This window comes from Cebus imitator, unplaced genomic scaffold (genome assembly GCF_001604975.1).
Source record: "Cebus imitator isolate Cc_AM_T3 unplaced genomic scaffold, Cebus_imitator-1.0 Scaffold317, whole genome shotgun sequence".
Taxonomy (NCBI): domain Eukaryota; kingdom Metazoa; phylum Chordata; class Mammalia; order Primates; family Cebidae; genus Cebus; species Cebus imitator.
Window position 1 is genome coordinate 318,531 of NW_016107632.1, and position 7,319 is coordinate 325,849.

Here is a 7,319-nt window from a genome sequence, read left to right on the forward strand (position 1 = left end):
AGACTGTGTCATTTCAGGAATCATCTCTAGGTTCCTGTCACCTGCAATCAATTTCCCTTTTTTCCCCTCACTTGCCAATGCTTAATAAATGATGGATCTGACAGCTCTGCTCTCAGAGCGGTCTATTATACAAAGCAGCAGACAGTATGTATTGGACGAAATTATCATGCCAATCCCGGATACCCCAGAACTCTGAAGCATAGTAGGTGCCAATGTGCAAATCAAAGTGGCAGCATTACCCAGGCTTTACAACTACCACTCAATTAGGGGACTGACAGCCATGAATTCTCCACACTTGCCTGGCTTCCCTTTGAGATTAGATCTTCCCTGAAGGGAAGAATGGGGCCTCATTTCAAACTTTCCCCTCAAAGGATGCCCTGAACATAGGATGTACTATATAATTATACACACACACGCGCGCGCACATATATATATATATGAAATATATGTTTTTTTGACTCAGAGAAAGATACATTCTTCTCATTTAGGGCTGGGGAGGCAGCTGCTGCTTTTGGCACAATTTTCTATTTAAACCGAGCAATCAACCACAACACTGGTCTAGGCACAGAAGCCGTACATCTCTCGGGGCCAGAGATCAACACCCCCTCCCCACTCCCCAAGCAGCGATCTGACATCAGGGGCATGCTACTGCTCCTGCTTCCTCCAGGAAACCCTTCCTCTTCACTTAGGCTGAAGCCAACATGTAAAATCCCACCTGGGGAAGAGTCAAGAAAGTTGCATGGAGCCAGATGAAGAATCTGCATCGTCATAAATGTATCTCTTTCTTGAGTTAAAATTGTTGCAGAATTCTATCTTGTCTGGCCTTTGTCTAGCAAGCTGCCCACCTCTTCTTAAAACTCAGGAGAACTGGCCAGGTACAGTGGTTCAGGCCTATAATTCCAGCACTTTGGGAGGCTGAGGAGGGTGGCTCACCTGAGGTCAGGAGTTCAAGACCAGTGTGACCAACAGGGTGAAACCTCGTCTCTGCTAAAAATAAAAATATTAGCCAGATGTGGTGGCCCATGCCTGTAGTTCCAGCTACCTGGGAAGTCCAGGCAGGAAAATTACTTGAGCCCAGGAGACGGAGGTTGCAGTGAGCCAAAACTGCAGTCCATGGGACACCAGCCTGGGGGACACAGTGAGACTATGTCTCAATAAAACAAACTAACAACTACCCCCCCCCCCAAAGAATCCTCAGGAGAATTATTTCAGCCAAGAAAGCATAGACTGTACCCCAAGACTTTGTATCAGATATTTGAGAGACAAGAGCAAGGCAGAGTCTGCTTTTAAGGTACTCACAGGCTGAAGAGGAGAGCGGGAAGTCATGAAGAGGTAAGAGAATCAATGGTCGGATCGTGTCACATGCTGTGATCCAAGTACACACCCTTCCCACCCCCCCCATGGTGACGGTCAAGGGAAGCCTTAAGAATGAGCTGTAATTCAGCAGGCTGAGGACATGAACATCCCAGGCATAGGCACCAGCTTTTCCAGTGGCCTGGAGACCTGAGAGCAGGTAAGCTGTCTGCTCCAGAATGTTGCAAATGGAACGAGGTTGTCTGAATGGGCACCTGGTACTGGGAGTTAATCCTGGAGCGGGGCTTTGAGTGCATAGCTAGGGACACTGACAGTCCTGGAGTATATGCCCAGGGGAATGAAATTCTCACACATGCTATAATATGGACCACACTTGAAGACATCATGCTAAGTGAAATAAACCAGACATAGACTAAAAAAAACCTCCAAATATCGTATGACTCCACTTATATGGGATACCTAGAATAGTCAAATTCATAGAGACAGAAAGGAGAGTGGTGGCTGCCAGAAGCTGAGGAGGGGGGAGATTAAGGTTATTATATGTATTAACGGGTATAAAGCTTCAGTTTGGAATGATGAAAGCGTTCTGGAGATGCATGGTGGTGACAGCTGCCACACAACGTGAATTCACCTAAAGCCACCGAACTATGTATTTTAAAATGGTTAAAATGGTAAAATGTTGGGTGTATTTCACCGTAATAATTTTTCTGAAAACAACTGTAATCACTTAGAAGGCCAGGAAGCATGGTGTTCTGGTGGAAGACACAGGTTCACGGCTACCCTTTTCTCATCTATGTCAGTTGAGGAACGCCAGCTTGCTCTGCACTGGTGTGGTATCAGAATTACATCCCTAGGGGGACTGCTGCGGCCTCACACTTTACAAGCAATCTAGCAGCTTTTAACAGCTGTCACCTCCTGAAAGAGGGGGACCTTTCAATCACACGATTCCTACCTCTTCCTTGCGTTTCTGACGAACTTCCCTAATTTTATACCTTTGGGTTGAGGGAAGAAATGAGACAGAACTGAAACAGCCACGCTTCCCTTTGATAATCTGCTCCCTCTCCTAATTAACAAGACCCCACACAACTAAACATCTGCCAGCCTCAAAAACTTTCACAGAGATGAGCTTTGATCACGGTGGAGCGCACAGGGTCTACACGGAACAAGAGAATTTCGTACAGCCAAAACCAGACGGTGCCGGATCCAACTCTGCTCGATTTAATCTGACATTCTGAAGACGACTCGTGAGTGTCAGCCTGGGCAAGGCACAAGGGCCACTGCAGATGTTATAATGAACCGCAAGTTTCTCTTCAAATAATCAGCAGTATGTTCAGCTCTCTTATTCCGTAATTCTCTATTTTAAAGTTTAACTTCCTTGTATTTCTAGTAAACAACCTCCTTCCCTGGTTCTCATCAGTAGTTCACATCTGCTACCAGTCCCCACCAATCCTGAATCATTCGGGTCACCTAATCACCCCTGGCTGCCTACTCTGACACGCCCTTAACCATCCTTCCCGCCAAAACAACCACCCTGCCACTCCAGCTAGGACCTGTGCTCCTTTTAAAATAGCCAATCAGGATTAGTCTAGCTTGTGGGGTCTAACCCCTAGCCAATAGGGGATGACACAGCAGCAGGGAAGAAGCCCCATCAGTGATAAGTACCCCTTCCCCCCTTGTCCGAGCGTGTGGCCGCCATCACTGCTCCATCCCTGTGCCCCACACCCTTCTATAGAAGTAAACTGCTTGGCTGAGAGGACATTATCTTCAAATGCTATTTCTTTTGCGCATCTAAATTTTACTTTTAACACAAAGCACTGGGAATGAGTAAAATACAATCACTGCCAACTTGAAGGAACACATGGGCCCAAGGCAGCCTTTCTCCTCTTCCAAGGCAACACTACTCATGGGTAACCAGACAAGAGGGTCATGTTAATTACACCCTTACAATTTTCTTAAAAGGGTTTTCTAAAATCTACATCTGGTAACTCAGCACTGAAGTGTTCATATTTGACTTTCTATCTGAAAATTCTCTTTTCTTGGTTTATCTTCTTTCTCGCTCCACTCTCGCCGAATGCAGAGAGAACTGCCATGTGGTGATCTCAGCCAACAATTTGTCATGCTTATAAATCACCTTTTGCTTCCTGGAGAAAAGTTACCATGTACATCCATGACATCCTATCGGGAATCATGCAGGTGTATACAAAAGGTTGACTGGCAACTGTCACATATACCGCAACCAAACCAGCTCATCCTGGCAAGCAGTGAAAAACACATCGCGTATTATTACTTCATGTGACATCTGTCTCCAGAGAAGCCTCTATCCAACTGTGATGGTGTTTGCATGCAAAAGGAAAACACGGCAGGAACGTGTTGAAAAAAACCCAGAGTGAATTCAAATGGTGGGGATGTCTATGAACCACAACTGTTTTCCTCTCTAGAGTCATTAGTGTTAATTACTAACAACTACCCTGGTGACAAGAGCTGGCAGTTACTTAGCTGCTAATTGGCTTCAATTTACCGCTCTGATTGTGTGGTCACAGGTATACATTTGCTTGGGGACTGAGGAAAAGAACATATATAGCAGACCTTAGGATGTTCTTCCAAAAGACATCACCTGCCTGAAACGACCCGCCTAACCCAGTGGGTTTCAAACTTTCCCATGCACTGTAATCACTTGGAGGGCCCCATCCTCAGGGTTACTGATTCAGTAGGTCCGGGGTGCACCCCAACACCTTGAACACTAACAAGTTCCCAAGGGCTGCTGCTGCTGGTCTCAGGGCCACCTGTTGAGAACCACTGGCCTGATCAATACTCTCCCTCAACCTGATCCAAGGCACCCTCTCCCCATCTTATCTGTCCCATCTGCAAAATAAAGGCAGAGCTACAAAAACAATTGCCTTGGAGGTCCCAAGCATACATCCCATTGCAAAAATGAAATGGTGCCATCTTTAATAGATAGACCTCTATTGAAAAAGGGATTTTTTTTGTTTGTTTTTTTGAGAGACAGGGTCTTGCTCTTGTTGCCCAGCCTGGAAAGCAAAGCAATGATACATCACTGCAACCTCAAAGCCCTGGCCTCAAGTGATCCTCCCACCCAAGCCTCACAAGTAGCTGGGATAACAAGGTCCATGCCACCACACCCAGCTAATGTTTAAGTTTTTGATACAGATAGGGTCTTGCTATACTGCCCAGTCTGGTCCCAAACTCCTGGCCTCAAGTGATCTTTCCACCCTGGCCTCTGAAATTGCTGGGATTATAGGTGTGCCATTGCACCCAAGATTTTATCAACATTCTGTGTTTTTATAAATTATCTGTGTGTCGCCCAAACCTAACTTGGTAATTTAAAATCTCTCCAGTGTGCTTCCATTTAGACAGCAATGAATCACAGACAGTAAAGGAAAAGTGAGTGATGCATGTTTACCTGGGCTTTACCTCGCTGTGACAAGTTGGCATTTGGAAAAAGGTCTCACCGCTCCCCTGCTAGACCTCATCTCTGACCTTGCTTTGATCTACATTTGAAACCTAAAGAACAAGAATGTGTGAACACAGTAATAAAATCAAATCAATATTCCAGCACCTACCTACCTACCAGATTAGAGAATAAACGTGAGAAATGAGCTCGTTCTTCTACTTAATAAACTACCATAAGCAAGCAATGTACTGGGAGTTAAGGACGTAAACACAGTATTAGTAACTGCATTTATTAAGCATTGACCATGCACAAAGCGGGATAAAGATGTAAGTCTTAATCCCTGCAGCCACCTTGCAAGGGGGTAGTGGCGATGACAGCAAATGCACGTTACAGGCCTACTAGGTCCCAAGTCTCCTCTAAGCATTTTATACATATTTACAGATTTCATCAATAACTCTACAAGTTAGAAACTTTACGGATGAGGAAATTCAGCCATAGAGAGGAGACCTCCAACAATTGGCTTGTGTCTCTGTGCTAGAAAAAGGTGGAGGTAAAACTGGAATTCAGGCTGCCCATCTCCAGAGGATGTGCTAATGACCATGCTATACTCTTACCACTTCTGCTGCTAAGCGGTATTGCCCACATTTCAATGATAAGAAAATACCAAGGTTCACAGAGGCTAGAAACTGGCTTTCTTTTGTTTCTGAGACAGGCTCTGCCTCCAGGAGAGCAGGATGGGGCGCAGAGGTGCAATCTTGGCTCACTGAAACCTTGGCCTTCCAGAATCAAGCGAACTTCTCACTTCAGCCTCCTCAGTAGCTGCAATTACAGATGCATGCCATCATCCCCAGCTAATTTTTTGTATTTCTCTGTTGTTGTCGGGACAGAGTTTCACCATGTTGCCCAGGCTGATCTTGAACTCCTGAGTTCAAGCAATCCGCCTATCTACTAAAAACATAAAAATTAGCCGGGTATGGTGGCGCGCGCCTGTAGTTCCAGCTACAATTTAATGGAAATTGAGACTCATTTCAGGGCAGTAAAAAAAGCTACCCATGCCTCAATTTTAGCTGAGATTCCTCTGTGAGCTAAATGGGCTAAACCTTGTGAAATCAGTGCCTTATTGAGCATATGACAACTCAAACACTTTTTGGTTCCTGTTCCAGACTGTTACATGGCCAGGGTCCTCCTGTTACACACAAATGGCATCCGGAATGATGGCTTCCCAAAGTGCTGGGATTACAGGTGTGAGCCACTGCACCCAGCCTGGCCTAGCTTTAGGTTCTAACGTCTGTGCTACATGCCCCAGGCTCTCTGGTGACTGGCAAATGGTCCCTGCTCTTGAGAGAAGGCAAGCTTATATACAAACGAACCCAATTCAAGGTGCTGGGTGCCAATACAGTTCTGTGTTGTTGGGCAATCCATCACACTGTGTGACTTGCTTCCTGTTTTACTGATGGGCCGTTAAATGACTGATGAGACCAACCTGGGGCAGCCAGACTGTGCTCCCATTTGGACAGATGTTTTCACCTGTGGCAGCTGTACTCAGGTATCTTCACATGCAGCTTTTATTGCTGCTATTCCTTCATGTTGTTGATGATGAGTTGTACCTGCGTGTGTACTGCCTTATGCCTAGATGTGGGGTAATCTGGAAGCCTGTGGTAGTATTCACTGAGTATCCTTTAAACTGTTAAAAATACTTGAAGTCTCTGATACAACATGAGTGCTACTTCCCTGGCATTTAAAGAGGTTTTCTGCATGTTTTCTGTACTGTTACTCAGAGTGAGGGAGGATTCAGCTTCGCATCATAAACTCCAGGGCACTTGTGGCCCCGTAATCATAGTTCCCAAATAGTCCATGGATTTTAGGTGACCTAACAAGTACAACCAGGGGGACTGATCTCACAATCCAGTCTAGAGAATGGACCCTCCCTCCACCTCGCAGCTGTGATGTTTGGAGACCCTATGACAGGGATGGAGACCTTCACCCCAGAAGAGGACCTGGTAGAAGGAATGCATTCAGGGGCCGTGAGCTTCAGCTACACACGGCCCTCGTCTGTCTTATTACTTTGGACTGCCTCCACTGTGAACTGTGTCTCTTGCAAGCCAGTTGCTGCTCACTCCATCCTGGTAAGACAAATCTGCGTCATGTCAAGGTTGCTTGTTTTCCACAAAACGAAATGCCATTTTTCCACTTAGTAGCCTGCCTTTCCTCCTTTGATTCCACAGCCAGAAATGGCTTTTGTCAAACTGTCTAACTGCAATGGCTAAGCCTCCCATGTGTGGATCGGACTGTAGCACATCACCTTGTCTCACCTCTTTATTGTACCTGAGGTCCCAGGAAAGGAATGGTCACTTGGGGATTGATCAAACAGTTGTTTTTTTTAAAGCCATGATTTTTTTTCCTACCTCCTGCAAAAAACTGATCTCATACAACTTCCTTATGAGCTAAAACATTAAATTTACCTCTGCCAGGGCCCTGACATTTTTGATGTAGTATAAAGAGTCACTTGCCTCTTAGGAAGGAAACTGAAAATGTAGATTAAGAATCTTAAGAGAGGGCCGTGCGCGGTGGCTCACGCCTGTAATCCCAGCAC

At 45.6% G+C, this 7,319-nt stretch overlaps 1 protein-coding gene across 2 annotated transcripts in view; it reads right to left on the reverse strand.

Moving 5' to 3' along the window:
- LARGE1 (LARGE xylosyl- and glucuronyltransferase 1) overlaps positions 1-7,319 on the reverse strand; it is a 568,765-nt gene that overhangs the window by 219,727 nt on the left and 341,719 nt on the right. The gene's annotated exons all lie outside the window — the stretch shown is intronic.